The sequence below is a fragment of the Falco punctatus genome (genome assembly GCF_963210335.1).
Source record: "Falco punctatus genome assembly, chromosome: 6".
Lineage (NCBI taxonomy): Eukaryota > Metazoa > Chordata > Aves > Falconiformes > Falconidae > Falco > Falco punctatus.
Window position 1 is genome coordinate 63,808,524 of NC_137585.1, and position 26,390 is coordinate 63,834,913.

At 46.9% G+C, this 26,390-nt stretch overlaps 1 protein-coding gene across 1 annotated transcript in view; it reads left to right on the forward strand.

The window, feature by feature from the left end:
• The window catches only part of LOC308066323 (uncharacterized protein), a gene marked incomplete at its 5' end in the record, with an annotated part of 129,465 nt that extends 119,850 nt beyond the window's left edge, over positions 1-9,615 (forward strand). The window contains 5 exons of the mRNA XM_080393453.1: positions 354-548; positions 761-869; positions 2,115-2,199; positions 2,828-3,465; positions 7,890-9,615. The remainder of the gene's footprint in view (positions 1-353; positions 549-760; positions 870-2,114; positions 2,200-2,827; positions 3,466-7,889) is intronic.
• Between the last annotated feature and the right edge of the window lie 16,775 nt (positions 9,616-26,390).

A 26,390-nucleotide genomic window follows, 5' to 3' on the forward strand; every position in this document is an offset into this window, starting at 1 on the left:
TGGGGGGGAGTGTTGGTTGGGTTTTGGCTTTTGGTGGGTTTTTCTCAGTCTCATACATGATGCGAGGAGTAAAGGATATTTGTCTTGAGCTAAAAGATGCTCTGCAGCCTGTTTGTCAGGTGTGGGAATTCACTTGGGATTAAAAACAATCACATTTGAAGTGGTCTGATCGAATTTCCTATCCCTTTTAAATGCTATCTTTTTTTTTTTTCTAAGTGACAATTTTGCTTTCACTTCCTCTTCATTAATCGTGGAGTCTTTCAAAGTACTAAGAATCTGAGTTTGTGTTACACCAGAAAAAAAAATACAGGCTAAGAAATGCTTTCATGTATGTTTATTGTTATTTTTAAAAGATACCTGAAAGCAGTCTCTCCAGGTCACATTTCATCCTTCGATAAACTACCACAATCGTTTATGTAGCAACGTAAATGAATCCACTGCTGAAGATAAACAGAGGGGCAGAGAAGTTGCAGGCGCCTGGTTTTAAGAGCTCACTTTGTAGAGACATAAGTGGCTGCGATACAATGCACGGCACAAGAATATAAACAGTAGGTGTAGTTTTTGAGTGCTTCATGACAGGGGCATTTCTGTTCAGCACTGGGATTAGCACTTCTATTGAAACTTACATAACAGCTACGTTGCCAGGGTGGTTTCTAAAAATGATGCTCATCGCTTTTCAGATTCCAAAAGCTTTTAAGTCAGAAGAAGTATTTTAAGCTAAAGAAATATATTTTTTTTTCCCTCCCCTAATGATCTTCAGTTTTCTCCTGGACCCCAGCGAGATACTTTTGCACATGTGAGACAGCAGTGGGAATGAAAAAGATGGTTTTGCAATGTAAAGACACAGACAAGCAACAGTGAATTTTGTGGTGGGTGGCTACTTCATTAATGTACCTTTGTTAACATACCTTAGAAAACAACAGGAAATTATGTTGTTACAGTTGTCCTGTGTGATTTCTAAAGTATAGCGTTTGCTGATGTTATCCAGCAAATCATGAATCCCCTTGGGCAAAAGCCCCCTATATTCCTGCCTATGCTGCCCCAAAGATTGCTGTTTAACAGAAGAGCAGTTAGCTGCTATGGTGATGGGCACAGGGTGGGAACAGGGACAGAAATAGAGATGAGGCTGAAGCCAGACTATTCCTGCTTCCTTATGGTTTCAGTAGCCCTTTCTGAATGTGATGACGACTGATTTCGAGGAGTTAGCAGGTTATTTCGCTGTTTTCCTGCCTCAGATTCTCACAAATAACACAAAATAATACTCAGGCAAAAAGGCCAATGGGATAACTCAAATGGATAATGTTTGTACAGGACTTCATTTAATTCCCTGCGGTGCCAGCTTGTGCCCTTTGTGCTTGAATTTGGATGCACAGAAATCTGCCTCCTCCCATATGATTTTAAGTCAGTTTTTGGTGATGCATAATTCATATGCTGAAGCCTTTGTCACAGAAACATCTTACTGTTTTTCCCCCCAGCTTGATAAGCCTGCTTTTGTATTTTTAGGATTTCTGTTACCTAATAATCCTCCAAATCAGCCAGAAGAGGTTTCAAAAGAGAGCTGGGAGTAAATCTGAGACAACTTGTACGTCAAGGGTATTGCAGTATGCAGTAGGTGATTCTCTGGCACCTGCTATTTGCAGATCCCTCACCCACAAAGAAACACTCCCTGGTGGCACAGGGGCCTGCCACGGCCACGGAGGTGGTGTGTAGGTGGACTGCGCCTCAAGGCACTCTGCTGGGAAGTTTGTAGACCAATTTGGGTATATCTTGCCTGGAATGTCTACACATACACTTCTGCACAAAACAGAGAGAGCAGTTTCTTCCGATGAATTTTGCAGCTCTAATTGAAAATTACTCCATCCATAGAGAACGTGGTGCCCGCGTTCTAGTGCTGGGCTTAGTGGTAAGCCTGGATTGTTTTGACTGGGAATGCACTCACTTAAGTTCAGATCGTGAGGAGCTGTACCTTGGCTGGGAGCCTGTATATGAGGCTGGAGGGAGAGAGAAGTGATTATAAAGTTGCATTTTAATTTACCTCTTTGAAGACCAGCACAAAGAGGGGACTAATTCAAATGGCTTTTGGTATTATTCTTTTTTTTTTTTTTTTTTTTCAGATTCTGAGGACCAACCTGTCAATAGTGAATTGTTCCAGAAATACATGGAGAAAAATTGTACATGGTGGAGGCTGTTTTTTCTGAGGTATAGCACATCTGCTGTGTCCCTCCTTGGCATCGGCTGGGATTGTGAATATATTGTAGCCATCAGACCTTTCCTGTTAGAAGCTTTGAGAAGCTTCTAAAATTGAAAAGATAAATGTATTGTGAATACATAACGGATAAATTTGACGTTGCACTAGTGGGAATACCAGTCTATTGGAGGGCTGTTCGCTTGTTCCCGAGGAATGTTCCCCAGGTTGCTTACTTGGTAGCTCTTTTCAGTACAGCTCAACAAAGCCTAGGAAGGAAGGTGAGGTATGTGAAGTACTGTCATCAGTGTAGGAAATCTTGACAGTAATAGTTTTGCCATGTCATTAATTTCCTCCCAAGTGACCTAGATACTTTCTCTTCTTCCCTGTTTATGTCAAGCTAGCACAGACCTTCTGATCATACTAAATTCCAGCTGTGAAGGCCTTGATTGTTTCTTGCACATTGTCAGTTTTAAGGTAAAAAAATTGTTCAGCAAGAAAAATTTAAATGGGAAAATTCAAGCAGCAGTCCTACAGGGAAAGTTGGACCTTTTACAAAAACCTAGTAAAACTTGAGTAAGAATCTTAATGTTTGGTGTATTGATTTTCTTGTGAAAGTTCAAGAACTGTGTTTCGTTGCAGGCTGAAGCTCATCTCAACTTCTTATGACCAGCTGCGCAGGGGAGATGGGATTTGATGCTATCCAAGGTGTAATTCCACAGTTCATGTCTTTTGCTAGTGCCAGCTTAATAAGTTTCTGCCTACTCTCAGCCGTTCATTTCCAGCTCAGCAGCAAGGCAGTACCATCTCTTTTCCTGACTGTGGAAAACCAGATGACTGAAAATAACCTCAGTCAAGAAAAGAAACACTTCTTTTTTTTTTTTTTTTCTTTCTTCTCTTAGAATTACAATCATTTGAATGAACTCATCTATAGCATGGCCCGCAGGCAGTTGTACCGGGGCAACTGAAGGTGACATGAACTGCAGCATCAGGGGCAGCAGTGGGTGGTGGACAGTTTCCCATTGTTAAGTGATCTTGCCGTCATCAAATATCTGCTCTGGGACCATATCCTGGATGAAGGGGTTTCACTAACCACAGTATTATTTATTAAACTGCTGCATTTTATTTTATTTTATTTTATTTTATTTTCATTTTATTAAGAAAGTGTAACATCTTCTTGCTTGGGCAGTTTTTTTTTCTCAAGGAGATAAACCATGTCTGTGAGAAGTCAGTCAGATTTGTGGACAGCCATGAATGTCAATAAAGTCTTGGCAAACACAGTACGTATTTATTCAGCCTTGCAAATTAAAAACATTTTTCCTGCTTGTTTAGTGAAGGGAACAAAAAAAGACAAATTACATAGTGGGTGAGCTCTCTTGATAGTTGGAATTCATTAAGCTGGTGGCAAAAACGCTAGGGGATTGATGGTGCAGAAAAATAAGAGATGAAGCAGCTTTTCCCCCATAGCTGTGTGGTTTAAGTTCAAGTTGGAAATGACTGAAAAAAAATCCCTTAAAGACATGTGTAACTGACTTCACAGTCTCAATTTCTATCTTGGTAGGCAGATCTTCCTCACTGCCGTTAGTATTAATTGGTTTTTCATCTGACAGACAATTTCTCAATGGTTCCTCGATCTTCATCATGCCATAGGGTGTCTGCAGCAGCTCATAAATGAGATACATGGCCAAGCATTAAGTGGGAAGTTTGCACAATCGCTTCCTGTGCTATAGCCGTTCTGTGAACAGAGGCTTTCTGCAGAGTTGTCAAGCTGTCACCTTTCCTTGGTTCCACGTTTTATTAAAAAAAAAAAAAAAATTAAAAAGTTACAGTAAGTTGAGCAGTTTGTCAGATGTAACATACTTGCAGGCTATTGTCTGCAAATTACAGGCTGATTCGGTCTTTGAGCCTGTCATAGATAGATCATAAAGCTGTCATAAATAAAGCTTTAACAAAATCCATTTGCTCGGCTCCTGTTACGGCAGAGCCTGGGAAGGAAGCAGTAAGACTTACTTTTCACAAATTTCCTGTACAGGATCATTAGTGCAGTTGGAAGTCTTTCCAAGTCGCACCCAGCAGATGTTCTGATTATCCCTGATTAATGTGAAAAAGTGCCCACAATTGTCATCTGCAGCCAAAGATGGGATCACAGTTCATATATTATTCCAAGTGCTTAACTGCAGGAATTCAGCACTGGGAGAGAGAGGGTTACCTGGTAGGTGTTTGAATGCAGCTAAACCACCTGTAAATTATTCAACAGCAAAACAAAGCCATTGTAAACTCTTAATCTTGCAGTGGTTTAATTGCAGACAAAACTTTTACTTACGTAAGTAATCCCATCAGCATCAAATAAAAATATGTGAATTAGGAAGTATTTAAGATGAGGGCTTGAGTCAATGACATGTCATTCCCGTAATTTTCCCTGGAGGATTACAGAACAGTGTTAGTTTGTATCTACAGAAAAAAAAATGTAATCAGAAACTTATCCATCTAAAATTTTTATCTAAGTCTGTGAATTGTGGGTTTGCTCTTCCTATTTCCCAAGCTCTTGCTTTTCTGCAAAGTAGGTGGGTAAATGTAAAGATGTTATCTCATCTGTTCCTCCTCTTCCTTTCCAGTTAAATGAGAAAATTGCTGTCAGTTTTTCTCATCATTAAATCTAGGAAGGACAGAACAGTTCAAGATTTGAAAACGTTCTAAAACTTACAGGACCTAATTAGGAAGGAGACATCTTGGAGAAGTACAATAGCGCTCTAGCTGTGGTTCATTGTTTTTCCAATTTAGGAATGACAGTTTACAGCCCTAATACAAGAGTGTTTCTCATTATCTGTTTTCTAGAAACATTCAGAGTTATTACAAGTTTTGAAAGATGCTTTCTTCAAAACTACAAATGATAATAAATGGAAGAATTTGCTCCCTGGATAGTCAGATGGAGATGCTGTGGTCTGCACCCATTCTAGGGCTGTGGTCAAGACAGAGCCGCAGCTGGACCTCAGCTTCAAATCCCCTGTACATCACAAATGCAGCTGTACAGGAAAAGATTCTGTAGTATGACTTAGCCTTGCCTTGTCCAAGGAAAATCATGGTTGTGAGGTGTCGTGGCTTTCCTTGTTTCACAGATGGCTTTCAGGTTTTTTGGACTTGCTCATTAAGATTTTCTTGGAGAGCAGTGTGTTCACAATGCTGTTGACAGATACCCTCATGGGAACTGTCCACACTGCTTTTGAGATTTCTCTCCTCTATCTTCAGCCATCTAGAAGTTCAGTTTCTAGTCTAAGCTAGTTGGTTTTGTTGTCACTGTGGTCAATGAAGAAAGAGATGCATCTCCGGAGATGATGAAACCTTAGAAACACGTAATTGGGTAGGTGTTCTACATGGTTTCCAGCCCCCTTCGGAGCAGGAGTTGGAGAATATTTCGCTGTCTTCAGGAGACCACAGATGGGTTCATTTTGGGTGATAGTTGTAGTCAGCTAAAATCAGCTTTCACAGGACTTGCAGAGGCAGGTACAGTGCACACCGAGTGTGTTAAACTGCAGGAGGGGACAAGTAAGATGCTTTGCATGGCTTGGGGGAACAGTTCAATCCTGCCCTCACTTACAGCTGGTTTATGTTAACCGTGCTAAAGCCATTGGCATTTCTTGTGCCCACATGGATGATTCCCAGCCAGCTGTATGCTTGGGGCAGAGCCTGAGGAGATGTGCACGAGCACAGCTCTGTCCTGCTGCTCCTGCCCAAGCTGCTTCCTGACTGCTCTGCTCCACACAGACACTTTCTGGACAGCAAACCTGCATAATGAATCCAACACTGATGTGGCCTGGCATAGTTAGAGCTCTCCCAGTAACTGCCCACTTTCAGAGGCCCAGCCTACTCCGTTTGGTTGTTTTCCTTAAAACAAAGTTGTCTTACACCCACGTCAGGCACGCTGTCTCATTGTGCCTCCCCTCTGCCCTGCCACTGAAAGACGCTGCTTCTTGTGCTGGTGCTGTTGCTTGAGGGCATCCATCCCGTGCTGCCAGGCTGTGCTGTCCCTATGGAGTACTTCCCAGGACACATCACCGTGGCCCTGGCTGAGCCGGGTAGCCTGCACGGACATTCACACTTGACATTGTTCGGCAGATGTGATTGGGATATGTTTGTCCTGCCAGCTGAGATGAGAAAGGTACAGAGAGGTTCCAGAAAAAAATACATCTGTTCGAAGGGAGTAAATTGCCTAGAACACACTCCAGTAGCAGACTTCCAGGAAAAAAGCCTGTGTCAGACTTCCAAGAAGTAGTGCTGGGCCCAGGTGGTAAGTGCTAGATCAGAGTAGTCCGTAATTGATGCAGCCCTTCACGTGGGGTTCAGGCACGCACTGCTTCTCTAATACTGCAAATTCCCCCTCAGCGAGAGCTAGCAGAGGGGTGAGCTGCTTTTCAGGCTATCCACGTGACCTGCTGAATGAATATTCAACATCTAGGCATTAATAAGTAGCTTCTGTCACATGCTAGTATCTGCTGCAGCGGTTAAAAATAAGGTGTGTGAACATCTTGCAGGAGACCTTTCCCACCTTGTTTTGCTGTCACTAGAGGGAGTTCGCACCAGTGCTTCCCTTACTGATTCATTTGGTGGTAGTCATGCTGTGGGCAGACGTCAGCAGACACAATGTGTTAACAGAAGACAGTAACAAAAGTAGGATGAAGATGCTTCTTCCTGCTTAAACCCTTGTACTTGTTGTCCAATCTCGACTAACAATATTCTTCAGAGTGACGCTGCTGTAAGCACTTCTCTTTCTGTTGGTAGCACTGTAATAGAAAACAGAAATGACCGTTTGGTGACTCAAACCAAAATCGAGGGTAAGAATAAGAAAAGAGCATCAGCTATGTATTAGGAAAAATAAAAACCTGACATGGATAGGTATTCTTCTGTGGCATTTCCAATTTATTGTTACAGGAATATCATCCCAGCTAGAAACAAGCTCCCTCAGGAAGCTGGTTTCATATGGTGGTTTAGATTTAACTATTCATTGTCTAGCACCATTTGAAATCAGTGTTCTTGGAGGAAGAATGCCTGCCTTCGTCAGTGAAACAGATCCTCGACAGCCTCAGTGGAAAAGAAGGTCAAGATCTTCCTTGCGTGCTTCTGCTGGCACGGTTAGCTCCGCCAGCCAACAAAGTCCCTCGGTTGGCTTGGACTGCAAGGTCTGTGGCAGAGATGGCCCTGGGGAGAGCAATGCCATTTGTGGTTTTAAAGGCAGAAATTCTGCTGTAATACTGCTGGGCAGCTGCATGTTTATAGTATTTGTAGGTGGTGAACCAAAACTTTGGAAAGAGAGAAGGACTTAGGAGACAAACAGTGCAAAAAAGTGTAATACTTGGTGCTTGTTGTTCATGCACCAACTAGTAAATCTAGTACAAACAACTACTTTGTACAACACAGTGAGGAATAAAGGCAAGAACTTCATTTGCTCCGCTTGTATTTTCAGCTCCAAGCCTGTTGCAGCCTTACATAGATAACATTTTTGTTAGTTCTTTACCACCCTGTTATGTACCTTGTACATGTATCATACAAGACACACATGAGAATGTAAAGCAGATAATTATAGATTTAAGCACTGGAAGTTCTGGATGCTCTTTGCATCCTTGGTGCATGTTTGCTTTTTCACTGTGATATGTTTGGCAGATACGAGCATGCTTATTTGTTTTGTGTGACTTAACTTGCCAGTGTTCAGGTTGCAGGTTGATGGCTGGATACACTTGTTGTAGTTAATGGAAATGACCAGCACCAGCATCTGTGAGAACTGGACTACACGTGGTTAGTCTGGTTGTCCAAAGCTATTGAAATTTGTATAAATATTAAGTCTTTTACCATATTAAAATATGTGTGTAGCTGGTGATTGTTTTTTCAAAAGGTTTCACTTTCTAAACCCTTTTTTTCTCATCGGTGTTTTAATAATATTTATAGTATTTTTTAGTGAGTAATGCCACAGAGGTAATTAATTAACACTTTTCAAGTATTTGGGGATCCTCCAATGTAAAATACTACCCAATACTATCCAGCACTCACCTCTTCATCCTTGCAGATCTCAGTAGCCCCTTTAGAGGATGACTGATTTCTTTTGGTGTTCAGAGTCAATAATATTTTCTAGCACCATTTGAAATCGGTTATAGTGATTGGGGAATTGCTCCTTGTGAATTTTATACAAGAGGCTCCAAAGAGAATCTTTAATGCTGTTATCTAGGACTGAAAACAGGGAAGTGTGTTATTTTAGTGAACAGAGTTGCCAAATGCAGAAAAACACTACACGCTACGACTCTAGTGTTGTTAGGTGCTTTTATGTAGCTGGAGATATTTTCCTAGAAGAAAATACGGTCTCCAGTAGATAAGAATATGTAAAATATGTAACACGAGGTCTTGGTTTAGGTTATCTGCATAAAGATGATGACTTGGAATGGTTTGGAAAGCCATACAGTACTGAGAGTGAAGATAAAGAGGGATGATTTTCCCAATGAGAATAATCAGCGTGGACTTGAGATGAAAGAAAAAACTCCCGCCCTGTTGGTTTAATGATCTGTCTGTGAGGTATGAGGAAATAAAAAGTCAGCAGCAGCAATCCTTCCAATCTGCGGTTACCGTACTCCGGACACGCTGAAAGCGAGATCTTGTGAAAGATTTCATTGCCAGCCTGAGAGCTTTTTGCATTCTCCTCTCTTACACTCTCTTAACAGTGTAAGCCACAAAAAAACCTGAGTCATCTTCCCAAGGATGTTAAAATACCTAAGAAGTTTTCTCCAAAAATCCAGCTCTTCAGAGGAGCAGAACTGGCCAGAGAAGGAGAGTCGAAGTGTGGGTCGTGTCCCCACTTGCAGCAGGATCTCAGTAACTGTTAATTTCTGAAAACCATCCTTCAACCAGCTTGTCACGCTGCATCCAGCCTCAGGGCAGCTATTAACGCCGACCCACCTACAGCCACAGCCAGCCGTCCCTCGCAGAGGATGTGTTCCTGGATGGACTGGTGAGAACAGCATATGTGCTGCCTCTCCCCATCGCTCCACACGGGGAAACTAAAAACCAGCCACAGACTGCAAACAACTGGAACAGCTTCTGAGTAGTCAGGGGCATTTCTAAGCTTGTGACTGGTTGTTGGTAGCAAATTTGATTTTCCTGTTCCCCCCCCACCACCCTCTGACTTTTTATCGGTGTATGCTCCTGTTACTCTTTAGTTCTGTTTAACTAAGAAGGGATCAGATAATGACAAGCCAAAGGAGACTTTATGTGAAAAGTACTTGGCCTCTTTCTTGTCTCTCGCATCTATTTGTGAAATCCACCCTCGTGATTTGTTTGTCTTTTTTTATAGATGAAACTTGCAGAAGTGAGTAGTACTGTGTTCAGTACAAAAGACTCTAGGTTAGCCCTTAAATTAATACAAAAATGATTAAAATATTGAAAATGCAGAATGGCTAGTAGCATTTGTTTTGTTTGTTTTGTTTTTTTTTAGTATGATGCAGAGAGCTGACACCTGCCCCCATACATATTTTAGTGGGTTTTGACAGATGTTCTTGTCGAGGTTAAAAGCTGTACAGAATAAAGTGCTGCGTTCTGGAAACGTGGCTTACAAATAATTGTCGTGTTTTAAGTACATCCACTGCTTGGGTAGCTCCTGTAGAGACCACTGCTTAAATGATTTCATGTGTGAAGACCTTGAACGAGCAGATGGATTCATTTGGAGTTTAGCTGCTTGTACCCTGTCAAGGTAGGATCTAAATGTCTAGACTTCTTTAAGTTACAGCAGCTTGTTAGCACAGAAACTGATCTTAAGGTAAGAATTGATTACAAGGTAGTACAAAGTGATCGCACAAAAACAGCTGATGGAGATTACTGAAGTTTTGATTATTTCTATTGAAAAGTAAGAGGGTTTTAAGCTGTAGCAATGTTCTCTGCATCATATAACAAGAAAAAAAGGGAGCTGCCCAGTGCTTGGATCTCGTGAAAGGCTTTTCAGACACGAGTACTGTTGCTCGTGTGCCCATGTGCTTACAGGGCTGTGTCCTGTTTCAGGTTGGATCTTTGATACAGCAGCAAGGAAAGAAAGGATGAAAGAAGGTGGGAAGGAAGGAAAATGTTTCATGAAAACAAACATTTCAGTGTAAAATACACGTATGAGGAAGTGAGAACCATGTGTAATGTGTGTCTTTTTTTTTTTTTTTTTAAGTCTTTGCTCTCAGCTCTTGGCCTTCTTAAAAAGTGAAGCTACTAGAACAGAGTCTTCCCTGTCACACAGCCAGGATTAGATGCAAAACGGTGCTTACAGAAATGGCACCAGTCTCAAAACGCTGATCAGGTACCAGCGTATGTAGCATGTATCTGCACTTGTTTGCAAGTCTGCTCCGTCCTCCTGCTTGGTACCCTGCAGCAATTGCGAAATGTAATGTGCAGGGAGATTGCTTCTTGGTCAGCAAGGTTTGCCTAGTTGTGCTGGTCTTCTGGAACAGTGTTAAAATGAAATAAACACTTGGACTAAGCCTAAAACAGGGCTGGAAGTCAGCTACTGCTCTTCCCCCAAACTCACTTCTGGACTAACAAAAGGTGCTTGATGGTGGGCTGAGAGGGAGAGAAGGGTAATTTATATCAGGAAATTTTTAATACAAACGTATTTTGGAAATGACTTGCAGTGCACCCTTTCTGGGTCAGTGAGGCATTAATCTGATCCATTTTACTACACCAATCCTAAATTTAAATTGTTACATTAATTTGAACATTCTGTGATCTTGAATCACAGTCTCAAAATGTCTGGCTTCTATGTAAGGGAGTTCTGTGAAATCCATTTGGGAATCTGGGGGGCAAATACCCTGATGATGTTGAATAGGAGCTTGGGATGATGGTGGTGGAGAATGGCAAATAAATTGAGGGTCAGAACTGTAATTTGCAGCAGCTTAATCCTTCTGTTAATTGATGAAACGTGCAGGCATAAAATGCTTATAAAAGAGTGGATCAGGAATAAGACAAAACTGTGATACTCTAACAAGATGCTTTCTGATTTCTTCAAGGCAGTTTCAGACTTGGTAGCCAAAGATGACCTGCTTGTGAGGGGACAGTCACGTCCTAGGCACACACACGTAATGGACGGTGGAGGTACAAGTGGAGTAAAGCCAGGGAGTGTGGCATTTGCTGCAGGCTGGTTGAGGCCAGCTGAGACCTTGCAAAGTACAAAACAGCAGAGGCTTATGTTGGCAGAGCTTTGCTACGCTGTAAAACAGGCTGTTAAAGCTCACAGCAATTTAAAGATGCCAGGAGAGCAAATTCTTACTTGTTTGGGTAATCCTAACAGAAATAGCGTTAAAATTTCTGGATCTCTTACCCAGTAGAGCGGATCCAGTGAGGACACAAGAGGTTTTCACTTCACGTGTGTTGTTCCAGATGCTGTACTCTTGCAGAGAGCTGTCCTGTTTTCTGACCAGTTCAGCAGACTGGCGGCTTCTGTGCTCCAGCAGTGCACATCAGATGCTGCAGGTGCATGTGCCCTCAAAATGTCCAGAGCTTTTGGGTTCCAGGCACAAAAGCTGGACCAGCTACGTGCCCCCACCTCTGCCGCTGAGCAGCAAGAGGACGTTGTAAATGTTCAAACCGGTCAGTGTAGTGCTTACAGACATTTGCTCGGAAGCTGTTCCTATTCAGCTCCTTGAACTCAGTGGCAATAATTTTTTTCCTGTAACTTTCTCACCCTTCTCCTTTTGCTCTCCTGCGACAGCCCACAGCGAGATGTGTGGCTGCCTGCTCTGCTGCCCGGATTGCTGTGTGTTTGAGTCATGTTACGTGCAGCTCCTGTTTGTGCTGCCATCTCAGCATCATGGTGTCACTTCTCAGGGTTCCCTCTTTGGAGAACCTTCTACGGCAGCAGATGACTTGGCTTCAGCCCTGGCCAGTTTCTCCTTGTGTCAAAACACAGTTTTTAAGGGCTGCTTGCCATAAAAAGGAGAGGTGAGCCTTGGAATCGTAAGGATTTACATTTAATATTTTGGTGCTAGCAGTGTTCCATGATTGCTGCAGAGGAGAGATTTTCTTGGCTTTTAGTTTCCACAGCAATTAACATATCAAGCCCTGCACATCTCTGGCTGGATGCCAGCACAGCATGGGATGAAGCAGTTGGGAAAGGGGCATCTGAGCGCGGGCTGGAGGAGCCAGCTGTGGTACAGCTTCCAGAGTGATGCGTGGCAGTGCAGAGCAGGGGCATCGCCAAGGGGCACGAGGCATTTCTTTTTTATTTCCTCGTTTCTTCAGATGCCATTACTTTTTGTACTGCCGTTTACATCACGCGGAGGCATGAATTAAAACCCAGTAGGATTTATTTATAATTAATGATTTCATTTGGAAGATGCTCAAATGCCACCATGCAGGATAAATTTCTAAAACAGGTTGGCAGTTGTAGAAGCCGTAAGCACGGGTGATTTAGCCAATCTTTTAACAGCCTCCAGAAGACCACAAAGTGATTTTCTCCATTAGATTTTGCCATTGGTTAGTTAATCTTTAGAATTGCCTTGTTCTGGGGAACAGACTGGAAGGGGAGTGGCTTGACGGTCTCCTAAATAGTTTTGTCATTACTAGAAATGCCTTGAGCTGATGGGGTTGCCTGCTGAAATCCTCAGAACCTGTTCAAAAATCACGTCTGGGAAAACTCAGATTTCTCAGGAAATTCCAGGAAATTACCACAGATTCCCAGGCTTTCAAATGAGTTGTCATGTAACAACTCTTCGTTACATTTCAGCGTGAGAAATGAAGTCCCAGCTGAAGCGTTTACGAAGAGAAGAGAAATTACCTTCAGTTGCAAGTAAATCTGCAGATTTCACTGTGCAGATCAAAATTCCAGTTGGAGAACTTTTGAGTGAAACAACGGTCTAAGAAACTGCTTTTTAGTTGAGATTAGCCTGGAAATTTTAAGGCACTCATGTATAATTTATAAAGCAGCCTTCCCACAAATGAGCGGCAGTACCAGAGCATGGCTGTGTTTGTCACTGTATTGAGATGTTTTCTGGCAGTGGTGGAATTTTTATGGTGTTCTTGTTCATAATGGAGTTGTTACTTAGATTTTAATTTCCCAAATGTAAACAGATCTGAGAAAGCAGATCGCTAAAAACGTTTGGAATGAGTGAGTGAAAAAGTGAAGCACTTGTTCGCTGCGTTTTCAGTAAAGCGTGTAAATCACCACTGGCATTAGAATTGGGCTGCCAGCCCAGAAATGGCATTGGGAGGAACAGTCAGAAGATTGATTTTTGAAAACATGGCAAATCGGAAGGAGCGGAGGGAAGAACTCAAGAGGTTCAAGAGCCTGCCCTGTGTTCTATTTTCGGTTTTAATGCTCTGTTCTAACACATACAATTTCAAAATACGAATCAAATCCGCTTTTCAGTGTGCTGTTGAGCTCTGCAGTCTCAGAAGCTGTGGGACCCATTGGCTTCACTGTCTGATCTACATCAGCAAGAGCTGGGAGTGCTTAAATTCGTGCGAAGGTTTTTTTGAGTAGGAGTAACACTTTAAAAGGCCAGTTTTCATTTGGTATTGGATCCACAAAGCTATTTTCTGTACAAAGTTTGGTCTTGCAGTGTCCTTTAATCTTTCAAAGGTCACTTTGATGGGCCGTCGCGCTCTCCTGGGAGGAAAGCCGGGGGATCGTAAGGGTGCGTAGGGAGGGTGGAGGTGCCTGCCGCTGGGATGTGCTAGGACAAGGGGATAGGTGGGGGGCTCGTACCTCTGTGGGGTGCTCCTTGGCTCCCCTTGCTCTTCCCGAGCCAGCCCTCCAGATGTGAGATGCCGCCTTTGGCCCGGGAAGCAGCAGGAGCTGCGTGGTTTGCTTCAACGGGAGAGGCTGTGGGTGGAGAGAAGCTGGCAGGGATCCCAGAAGCCGTTGTGAAGAGGCTGCTTGCGGGGGAGAGTGAACTCACCACCCACTTCGGATGAAATCATGGAATGGGCAAATTCAAGTAAAGGCTGGTGAGGCGAAGAAGGTGTTAGATCTAAAAAAAAGGGGAAGAGAGAGGAAGGATGCTGGGCCGGCAAGAAGGGCAGTTCCTGCGCTGGTGGGTTCAAGGAGGATCTGGTTTTCTCTTGTGACAGATACAAAGCGGGTATAAAGGGAGGAATTTGTCACAGGAAGGTTTGCTTTAGCAGCCTAGAACTTTGATACACGACCCATTTGATGGAGATTTATTAATGTGTGTCTGAATGGAGGAATGATTGCTCCCAGACAAGCTGCTGCCTTCCCAGTCTGACCTCTAACCAAACTTGGACCAAGGAAGATGCATTCCTGGAGCAGGGAGAGAGGGAAAAGATCTCTGGCGCCGGCTTGTTTGAAGCAGTGTTGCTGAGAGCTGCTGGCAAAGGGAGGTTGCGTTGCCATTTTTCTTACCCAGGCGGTGGGTGACCTTGTTTGTTACCAGCTGGATGGGTGCATTGGCTCCCTGAGAGGACTCCTGGTCCTTACTGTACAAACCTACAAAGAAAAACCCTGGCGTGGCTTCTTGTTCCACTCTGCTCTGAGACTAAACATCACCCTGTGTGAACTCTTAGGATTTTTTTTTTCCCCATATTATTACCTAATTTACGATAAAATACACCACTTATGAGAGCAGCTGTTTAATCCCAGTGAGAAGACCTCCAGCGTCAGCAATTTTCACCTGAATTTCTTTCCAAGCCGCCTCACTGCCGTTCTTCTCGCATTATTTCTGGAGAGCTCAGGCAGGCAGAGAGCCAGCTGAAGGAGTGGATGTGGTCCCCGAGGTGCATCAGCTTTGTCCAGCACACCCGCTGGAGGTGACTGACTCTTCTGCTGGGTTCTGTTAGATCCTTTTTGCTCTTGGAAACACAGTTAAGGACATCACCATCACAGTCTGGCTTTGAGGAATGGGCTTCTCAGCGCGCCCGTCTGCTACAGTAAGCGAGAAATGATGTGCAAAACTCCTTCCCCTCTGTCAGCTCCAGCGGGTGCAAAGTTGTAATCATTCGAGGAGAGAGCGAGCCAAAAAAAAAAAAAAAATTAAAAAAAAATTGGAAAAACATTTCCCTAGCTCATTTTCTTTTCCCAGAAAACCAGATGGATGAATCATTATAACAGCAGCTATGACAAGGGACCAGACAACAGACGAGCCCAAAGCCCAGCCCAGTCGAGGCAAGATGAAAAACTGTCCAAGGATTTACCAGTCCTCCCTCCCACATGTGTTTAAAGGAGCAAAGCTCCACAAATAGGGCATGTGGCTCTCATGCGGATTTTAACCTTCCTCTTAGGTCCTAGCGTAGCAGCAAGGCCAGCTATTGCAGAGACCACAATGCAGTCAATCCAGCAGTCCATCAGCAGTGAGGTCCATGTAACATGATGATGTGGTTGGTGACGATCACCAAAAACTGAAGCTCCTTACGCCAGAGCTAACGGCATCACTGCTTTGTGAAGATGTGCCAGGCTTCCCTCTGCTAGGAGAGAGTTACTTGCAAAATACAGAGACGCGCTGTTAATATTGTAGAGCAGTATTATGCATAAAACACTTCAAAATAACATCAGAAGTGACAAGGTTGAAAAAGCATGTAGAAGTTTGGAGACGCCTGTCTTCAGGCTGCCCACATAACCTCTGTGGGTGCATGCACTGTGGTACAGACCTTAATTACATGAGTAATTTTTTCACGCTTTTTTTTTTCCCACAGGACACTGCTCCACTCCATGCACGCCTTGGTAGTACTCCTCGGTGAACAACCATATAGCAGATTTATTTTTTTTTCCTCCTTCATGCTCATCTGTGCAGCATCCACATGCTTTGGCTGAAGTAGTTGCTTTGATGACATCTTTTTTGTAGGTGAGGCTCTGTTGTCATTGCCGCTTTGCAAACAAGGAACCGGAGCACAGAGAAACGAAGGTCAGAGAATCTATTAATTTTGGGTGCCTGATGTGAAGTAGCCGGTGCAAGATACTCAGGGCTGTTGAAAGCACAGATTCCTCTCATGCTTTGCTTTATTTTCTTCCAACCCCCTGCTTCGTTCATTGCCCTCTTCCAACTTCTGCCTGTCGGGCACTCTAATTACGCTTTTTAAATTCAGATGCTGCTCTTGGGTTTCAAGTGTTTTGATCACTGGCAGAAAAGCTATTGCCGAATTCCCCTCTGCACAGTAAGTGTTCCCTTTTCCTGCAAGGTAAACAAGGAGTCAGGGAAGTTCACTGCAGGTAAAAAGCCACAGGTCTGGGAGGAAACAGCAGCTCAGCATTAAAACCACAGTACGCGTGAGCGATGTGAAGACCTTTTCACCTCTCCTACCCTCTGTGACTTCCACAGACCCCATCACAGAGTGAGAGTACCACAAAGAAGCTGCATCTCTAATAGAAGAACCTGCTTTTTACCTCCACTTGCGTCCACCGTTGCTTTCGCAGGGTGGCTATGGAAGGATTGTGTGTAGAGGAGAGAGCAGACCGCGGGCGGGATGGGAGGCAGAGGGAAGCTGGCTGCACTGGGCGTGTGTGTTCATTGTGTTTGGAATAGCTTGTACTAGTGGGACTTGGTTAAATGCCAGGAAAACCCTGAGGGTGAGGCTACACTGCTCCTCATGAGACGTTACCAAGCCCCTGGAGCCTTCAGGGACCAGCAGTACTGAACACTGTGTGCTGTCAGCTGCCCCGAGCACAGCCGTATCCATTCTCACAAGGACATGAGATGTCCTGGGCTCTTTTCAAGCAAGAGCTCCAGCACATCCACCTCTATTTCTGCCTGCAGAGTCCTCTCTCCAGGCAGGCTTTGGGTGACAGTGTCCTGTGTTCCACATCTGAAAATACCCTCTGGCCTCAGGACCTCACATGTGGCTTTGGCAGAGGAAAGCAATGGGATGGTGATGCCCCAGGCTGGCACCAGGGAGGATTTGTTTGGCTCCGTTATCCAGTGGCTTGTGAACATGCAAAGGATAAATGCCAAGTGCAGGACAGGAGCAGAGGAGCTGAGCACGGCGCCCATGAGCTGAGACCTGGGAAGGCCCCAGGGGTGTGGGTTTGGGCAGGGGGAAGCTGAGGAGTCGGGGGCAGGAGGAATGCTGAGTCACCATGGACCAATGCCTGGCTGGCTCCCAAGGGGACCTTGTGCACATCTGTCCGGGCTGTTCCCACTTCCACAGGGAGTTCCTGCACTCCTCTTTGCTGCTGCCTTCACCTCTGGAGCTCTGCATCGCTGTTGCTGTTGGAAACACTGGTATTTCATAAGCAGGCATGCAGGAGAGCTCGGGTCTGCAGAGACAACACAAAAGCAGCTTGAGGATACTCGGAAGCAGGAAAACCAATTATTTTTAATCAAACTCATAGAAATGTCGGGTCAAAGGAACATCTCGAATCCAGCCTCCCACTCAGAGCAGGACTGTAGCCAGGCTGTCAGCTGTGACTTGGTCTAGCCAAGCCCTAAAACCCACAAGGATGGAGGGTGCACCGGCCAGGGATCTCTGTCCCAGGGCAGTGGTACGTGGCCGCAAGAGCCTTTTCTACATCCAGCCTGAGCCTCCCAGTCCCCAATGTACAGCTCATGCCTTTTGTTACGGTCTGACATGATGGAGAGGAGTTGGGATGTGTCCCTGCAACCACCTTTTGCGTATTTGTAGCCAGGTCTTAGCTCACCCGTTGGCCTCCTTGGGGCTTTCTCTCCGCTATTAGCACCACTGGCTTGTGGCAGGAGCACAGAAACCCGCCTTTCAAACCCCACTTTGCTTTCCCAAAGCCAGGGCAGCAGCCAGAGAATCCGTGGGCAGACCTGGGGGGGGTCACCCACCCCACCACAAGCATCTCCTGTGGCACTCAGCGCTGTCTCCCGTGCTGGTGGCTTGCTGCACTTGAGGAGTCCAGATGGCAGCTTCCACCAGACTGGAGAGCTCCAGACTGCTGAACTGGGGTGATATGAAGCCCTGGATGGGGCATCTGTAGCTCAGGTGCCCTGGTAGACCTGATCTGGTCTCATCCAGAAGAGTGTCCAGAGCATCACATCCTGCCCTCGCAGCAGGGCTCATGGGGGGTGGGGGTGACACCAGGGGTGGGGCAGGAAGAGGAGTTGGAACCACCACTCCTGTTTTTTCCTCTTTCTAGAATCCATCCTACATCCCAGTTCATTCACAGGCAGTTTTGCAGGGGTACATCTGATCCAGACAGTCTCCAGCTGGGGTTCAACCCACTGGCACGTTCGTGGCCAAGCAGTGGCAGAACACAAGTAACTTCCCACTGACGTGCCAGGCGTGACGCCGTGCGTAGCATAAAACCCCCAGTATCACTGTGGCCTTTTTTTGCCCAAGTTTGACGCAACCTAAATAAGATCTGTGAAGCTTCAGGATGGAGAATGAGTATGAAGCTGTAAATCAGCAGCAACTTCACAGTAATTGCCATTGACACCAGCGGAAAAGAGCTTTCTGGAAGGAGAGGTGGAAGGGAGTCATTGGTGGTCCTTCATCTGAGCCCTTCCTCCGCGCTTCATGCTAGCGATGTGATTATTGCTTATTTTTTTCGCTTTTGATTTCACAATGAATGTGAACAGGGCCAGCCTAAATGCAAATAGGAGCACTTGGAACTTCTGCAGGGACCCCAGGGGAGGCTCCGACTGCCCCAAACTGAGTCACCAGCAGCCCCATGCAGGGGCAGGGAGGGCACAGGGCGGGGGGTGACAAGGCAGAGCTGCCTGTTCAAAAAAGGCCTCAGTTTCTTGGTTTGGTAAGGATAGAAAAATAAAAGTTGATGCTGCGACCTAGTGGAGAAAAGCCAGCCACGCAGATTTACAGCAGAGCTCATCCAGGCTTGGGGAAAGCAGAAGGTGATGTAATTTGTGCCTTGTAGCACTGGCTGGTGCAGACTGGACCGCTGCAAGCTGAGTTCCCCTCATTTTTATGAGATTCCAAATCTGAGAGCATGTTCTGTAACATATCCAAGTTTTCTAGAAAGTGCTTGGCTTATCACTAAATGACACTCTCGTGAAAAGGCTGTATACATCCCCACGGCCCACGTTCCACCTAGTGCAGTGCCAGCGTGACTGCAAACGGGGTGTCAAAGGGTCTGCTGCCAGCAGTGACCCTGTGGGATCCAGTCTGTGCTTGTAGCTATTTCATACAGCCCCAGGAGGAACTGGGATCGCAGCAGAGCCTGCTTGCTGGGTGAAATGGGGGGGAAGGGCCACCGGCAGGGGTGAGATGAATTGCCTCCTGCCTGGAGCTAGGTAAACCTGAGCTGCAAACTTAATGTGGTAGCATAGTCTAAAACTAGCTCTGAGGCTGGAGCAGCCAGACCTGGGGACTGGAAAATCCCCAAAACACATAGGCTTTAGGTCGATAATCATCCAAAACGGAGACACAAGCACTACCCAAGCTAAGGGCTGGTGTGAGTGGGTGCCAAACTAGGGCAGGGAGAGTGTGGTCTGAGAGGCACAGGGATGCTGTGCTCAGGCTTGGGGTCCACGCTGCAAAAAGGAGTCTGGAAAATGGGAAGGATTTCAGAGGAGAGCTTCAAGAGTGAGGAAAAGTTGGATAAACTACTCTCAGAGGGGCAAACGTGAGCTCAGTGTGTCACCCAAGCGAGGAGGATCGATCTCTGCCCACGAGTGCCATGTCCAAGGGACCCCAGTCCTGGGCTTGGCTCCTGTGGGTGGGTGGTCTGGAGAGCACCTAGTGACCAAACCCCTCTGCTGGGTCCCTGCGTGGGTTTGTACACCAGGAAGGCTTGACATGGGAAGGATGAGGGGGAGCTCCCTAGCTCTGGCTGGAGCATGGCCTTCTGCCTGGCCGGCATCCCTCTCACGCCGAGGGCTTTGGCAGAACTGAGACACCTCTGGGATTAAGGAACAGCTGAGCTGGGGATTTACGAACCTGTGTTTTGGCTTTAGGCACTGCAGTTGGCATCAAGCTGCCTAAATCCCCCACACACCACATCTCCGAGACTGCACTAGTTTTATCGACTCACAGACGGCTCCTTTGGATCCTGTGTGGGACCTGAGCCCCATGGCCAAAGCCACCCTGGCACTCGGGAGACCTTGTGCACAAGCGACAGGTCAGTTAAATCACAGCTACTGGCTTGTACCCCTTCCAAACAGAGAGGAGACATGGGAGAGACTGAAAACGGGAAGGGAGGGCACTGAGTGCTAACCCATCGGTGGATACTTGCAGCTGGTCCTGTGTGCTCGGCTGGGATCAGGGAGCCAGCAGCAGCCCTTAAGCCTGGTACAGGGATGCTGGCCCTGCGTCCCTGCTCACCACACGTGTCCTGCCTCCTGACTTTCCCCGTGCAAAACCTCCCCCATATTGCTGCTGCCTCTGGCCTGTGTGTATCATCCGTGGGGCTCATTTTGGCTCGTTAAAAATAGCGGAGCATTGTACGGGGGAGAAGGCAGGGAAAGAGGATGAAGGAGTATGGCCAAGAGTAGCAGCAGGAGGAAAATGAGGAGGAGGAGTGACGCAGCGCTGGGGGGGAGAGAGGAGCACAGCAGCTCGAGGCAGCTGCACAGAGCCCGGCAGCTGGACGCCAAAAATAAACCTCAACGGTGAATCAATTTGCTCTGAGGAATGGGTAAATCGGGGGAAGCAGCAACGAAAGGAAGCGGACAGGGTAGCTGATGAACTGAATATGCAGGAAAATCCACAGAGCAATGAATCACCTCCCCAAAAAGCCCCTTTTCCCGAAACAAGGCAGTGATGAAGCAGAAAATTGAGCGGAGACAGAAACAATCAATTATGTGGCAAAGAGAAGTTGTCTCCTGTTGAGTAAATATGCAGGAGTGGCCAACAAAAGGCAGGGAGTCAATGTGAGCACGCAGATAAATCCCTGGTGAGCAACCCACGGCTGTGGGGCCCAGCGACGAGAGGCACTGGGAGCAATGATTCGTGAATGTGCCCACCCAGCAAAGGAGCTGCAGGGCTGCCACTGGGATGCGGAGCGTGTGGAGATGCTCCCTCCAGATCTGCGTGCCTGCCCCCAGTGATGGGAGGACAGGGAGTTTTGGGCAAGGAAAAGTGGGCTGCAAACGTTGAGCTACACTGGGCAGAGGAAATGATGCTGGGCACTGCCATGTGATGGGTGGGGGGTCCCAGGGACTAGGTTACAAAGCCCTCTAAGCTCCAAAAAACATTTTTTGGGGATGGGATGAGGCACGCTTGGGGCATCACAGAGCCAATAGACATTGGGATCATTGTTTGGATCATCGAGCATCCATGGAGGATGATGAAAATTTAACAGAATGCACAGCCGAAGCTCCTTGAGGAGCTGTCTAGATGTTACGGCTATGAATGCATAACGTACAGTGATGAGAAGAGCTCAGAAACATTGTGGAGAGAAACAGGTTTCTTGAAGAAAATGCTTAATGCACAAGAAACTTTGGGGTAAAAAAATCTGTAGAGAGACAACTGGAGAGATTGCCTCTTGCAGAAAGCAAGGATTTGTTATTAGGACATGGCTGCTTTTGGCCACTGTAGGACAGACCTTATGTAGAGAAGCCAAAAGAGCTATTAGCCATGATTTGGAAATGTGTTTTGGGTGTTTCATCAAAAAAAGAAGGAATTTAGAAATGCTTTTTCCCAGCTGAGTGGTCCAGCCACTAGACTGGAGTCCAGCTCTGTCCCTGCCTTGTCCTAAGCCATCTCCTCATAGCTGCTCCATGATGCTGTTTTAGGAGAAGGAGTGTGGGCATAAATGGTTGAAGGAGTTTGGAGGTGGGCTCATACGTGTGTGTGAAGGGGTCACATCTCCCCTGTGCAGCTCCTCTCAAAATCGGTGTTTCTCAGCTGACCCTCTGCAAGGGCCACAGGCATCCCAGCACTGTGCTGGGGCAGAGACGGCCCATGGCCGGGCACAGGCAGAGGGCGTGGATGGAGAAATGAAGATTATTCATGTGGACGCAGAATCCTTCATGCCAAACTCTGTGCAACTCAGTGGGGATGGAGGTGCTCCCACCCCCATCCTTGGGGGACCTCCAAGCCCAAGGGCCACATCTCCACAGCCCGAAGGGCAGAGCAGACCTCTGTGCAGGTGCAGGAGCTGTGCCACAGCCTACGCTCCTGCTGATGTGAAGCCACGTTGTCACTAGAGGGAAGCAGAACCATGTGCACGGCGCTGTTGTGGCACTGCTGGCATCACCAGAGCTGCTCTGGGCCGGCAGCGTGGGGACACTGGGCAGAAGCACCCACCCAGCGCATCTTTGACTGCTGGAGCGAGGGGACGCCTTCCTCACCTCGGGCTGCGCAGAGCCCCGGGAGGGGTGGTGGAAGGAAGCCACAGGGAAAGGGAGCGGCTGAAGGGATGCTGGGCCACGCTGACTAGTTGCTACTCTTCAGGGGCATGTCTGGGTCCCACGTCCCCTGCCTGCAGTGCTGCTCACTGGTGGTGAGCTGGCATTGGCACTGGGGGCTGCAGCGGGGTTCAAGGACACCCCATAGTGCAGGATCATGGCCAGCAGGGTTGGCTGGGGGCTTGGAGCACGGTTGGCTCTGCAGGGGAGATGCACAGTGCTCCTGGGGACAGTGTGCTCGTCAGACTGAGCATCACTGGGCCACCACCCTGCCTGAAGCACAGCCCTCCTGGGACGAGTAACCAGAGGGACCAGGGTAGGAAGCAGGGGAGGCACGAGGTGGCGAGAGGGGGACAGGGTCCCGAATTGCCCTTGTCTGTGCTCAGCGCTGGCGGTGCTGCTGGTCACTGCACCCCAGGGAACGCGCAGGACGCGCATGGGAACCACATCGCCCACAGAGGAGGCGGGTCTCCAAGACAGCTGCTCTGGGACCTGGGCATTTTCTTCTCTATGAAGACAAGCAACCAAGAAAGTAATTTCCCCCTTCAGCCCTGGAGACGTGGAGAATTCCTCTCCTCTCCTGGTGTACTGGGCTTGTCTCCACTTACACCCTGAGCTCTCCGTGGGGCTGGCATGGCCACAGCCCACCTTAAAGCCCGTCCACATCTCCGGGGAAGGTTCACGTGAGTGTTCATCAGCTGCAGATCAGGATCATTTCCTGGCATGTTTGGAAATAAATGCATCTTGCACATGTCTCCCTTTGTCTACTGCTCCTGAGAGGTTTTTGACACAAAGTCAGCCTATTCACCAGCAGGTGCCAGGAGTTTAGTTCAATAACAGATTTTGCTGCCAGAGCTCTGCCCTTATCAGTACAAGCCTCCATCGTTGCAGTTCTCCCACAGCAGGTCATGCAGCCAGGAGATGCCAGGGCTTGCTGCTTTGGCCAGCACGAGACTGTAGCTGTCTGCCAGCCTGACAGAACAGAGGTGAATTTGGTGTTTTCCTCAACCCCACCTCTCCTGCAGAGAAATTTCAGGGCATCTTATTAGCTAGACCCTGCCAGAGGAGCTCGGTGACAGGAAACCAGTGATCCCTTTGCAGGAGATGAGGCAGAAGAATGCATGTGGTGCCTCTAGGAGAAGGCAGGATGTCAGCAGAAAACACAAACTGACAATCAATATCAGCTTGAATGATCAGAAATTGTGTTTCTCAGTTAGTGGAAGGAGCACACTCCCTCTGGTCCCACCAGCACGTTGCTCAACAGCCATTGCCCAGGGCTGTATCTTCAGGGCATCTCCCTGGGCAGCCACCAGCAAGATTATTCCCATTCACCAACGTGCCTGTTGGGTTGAATACTCGATGGAAACCTTCTAATGACAGAAACCTTAATGGTGTCATGCTGTGAAAGAAATAACTGTGGCTTGGGGTTTTATACCTCCAGATCTTTCTCTTGCTTGTTAGCGTCAGAGCCACGCTGCTAGTGTTTGCTCAGCTGGTTCCTGGGTGCAAAGAACGAAGCGGAGAGGTGCAGCACTGGGGTCGGGGCTCGGTGGTTATTTGCTGGGCTGCAGGTGGTGATGCCACAGGTGGGGAAGGCTGGAAGAGAGCCCAGGCACTTTAAGCCCAAGGGGAGGAATTTACATCGGAGATACCCCTACTGGCCCTTTCTGGTGGCACTTTCCAATGTGTGACCAAAGGAGACAGTTGGGAGGGCAGCTAAGCGTGGGGGGCAAGGAGTATCACTGGGAGAGGGGGTGTTACAGCGGGTTTGTGGTATATAAAAAATCATTACAATTAGGAAATAGGCTTGTTTGTCTGCTATTAATTGCTGTGTTGGAAACAGGAGGTGAAATATTAGCTGTTGTTAGGCCTTTAGCTCAACAGCTAAAAATTACTGCCAGCAGTAGTAATTTGGGTGAGGATGGAGAGGCAGCTGGGCAACATGGCTTGCCCAGGAGGACAGAGAAGAGGCAAAAAGGCAATAGCAGGACAAAAACCAGTGTTGTATTTTGTTTCTGAGAATTGGAGGTCCCTGTAACCCCAGAGGGTATTATTGTCCGCTGGAGCAGCAGCAGACCAGGTGACAGGCACAAAGAAGGATGTGATATTGCGGTGGTTCCAATGGTGATGGCAAAGCAGAGAAAAAGAAGTACTAATGAATGCCTTGTTTTTAAAAGGAACTTTCTTTCTCCCCATTAGTGAGAACTTCCTGCAGCAAAAACAAGTGCAGCTGCTTTTTTTTTTCCCTCTCTCTCTCTCTTCTTTCTTTTTTTTTTTTTTCTTTCTCAGAAAGAGGCGTCTGAACCCTTTTGCTCTTTGAGAATGAGCACATTGAAAACTGGTTCTGTGGTACTGCGCTGACCAACTCCTGTACAACAACTCCTGTACAACGCAAGGGCCGCTTCATCCTGGCTAACAGATCCAAGTCACCAGCCAAACCAAACCCCTGAAGCCTCTTGGTCCCCATGCTGAGTGGCCGCCGCAGCCTGGGACAGCAGGCAGGACGGCTGTTGGAAAGACTTCTGCTCCTCTGGTTCCTACCAGAGAAGATTTAAGGACACAAATGTCAGTCAGCGAACGCCCTTGCTTTCTACTCCAATGTAACAGCCCTCTTGGTCCACCTCAGTATGGGGGGTGGGGTGGGGGGTGTTAGCTGCAAGTAACCAAGGGACAAAGCAGGGAGAAAGACCTACTGAACAGGTAGCTCTGTGCCTTGCTAAATTCAGGAAAGACCACGTGGATGTGATTTAACTGCCAATCCAGGAAGGCTGGAGCCCAAATCTGCTTACACTGGCCCACTACAAAGAGGGGCAAGCCATGGTCTGCTTGTCCCATAGACCTTCCACCTCTGGAAGAATGAATGCTGAGGCTCCAAGGAGAATAAAGTGAGAATAAATTCTGCTGGTCTATCAAGGTAGCTGTTTCAGATTCATGAGCTACTCAAACTGGATGTCACCTGGAGTGCTGCTTTGAACCACAAGGTCTGTGTTGAAGGGGGTCATTTCTGGCAAGACAGACAGCTGGATGGGGCAGGAATAACATCTGGGCTTCTGACATGGAGACAAGTCAAACCCCTAAACACAGCCCTGAAAGTCAGCTGAGGGAGATGGGGTGAATGACCCAGGCTGGAGCCCAAGGCTGACCCACGTGCCCATGGCCTTGCCTCTGCCCAGTGACAAATGGGCTGTTGACACAAGGAAGAGCTGAGAGCAGACAGGATGACAGGTACCGGGAAAATAACAATCATGCAGCTAATCATGGGTTTGAACTTTTTGAAACTGTAGATGAGCTGTTTGGTGAAGTCTCAGCTATCTGCCTATAATGTATCTGATGAATACATACCATGTAGAAGCATCTCTATAGTCTCTGCTATATATATAGATACATGATACATGAATAAATATATTTATATTAATAGTATATCTAATATATGAGTAAATGTATGGTGAGGTTAAAGGTAGGGAAACTGAAGCCAAGGTTGTAGGGGACTGGGAGGGATGAAGGAAGGGAGGAAGACATCGCTGTGAGGTCCAGGGGGGACAAGGAGGAGAAGAGAGGCAGACTAAGAAGATTCAAAGGGAAGAAGAAAAGGCTGGATGGAGACCACAGGGGATTTTATAGACAGATGAATATTTGTGTCTTATGTTGCTCCTGTGGCTCCCAGACCTTCTGAAGAGCCTCAACCTCAGATGACAATGGAGGTGAGGGCTCTCTTCCTGCACTCCTCTCTAGTGCTACTCTGGGCACATCACTGGGGGATGCTGAGATGACACAAGTGTCCAGATTCCCACATCCTAAGACTTAAAGTCCCCCAGGTGCCTCCCGCCATGTGCTGGTCTGGAAACTGCTACGAGTTTGACTCTTGGATCATGGATCCCTTTTCAGGGTGGCTATGAGTGTTGCCACTTCAACACAGAGCTACTGAAGGAGGTTGTTTGTCTGCTGACAGCTGCCTAAAAATGACCAGCCTCCTT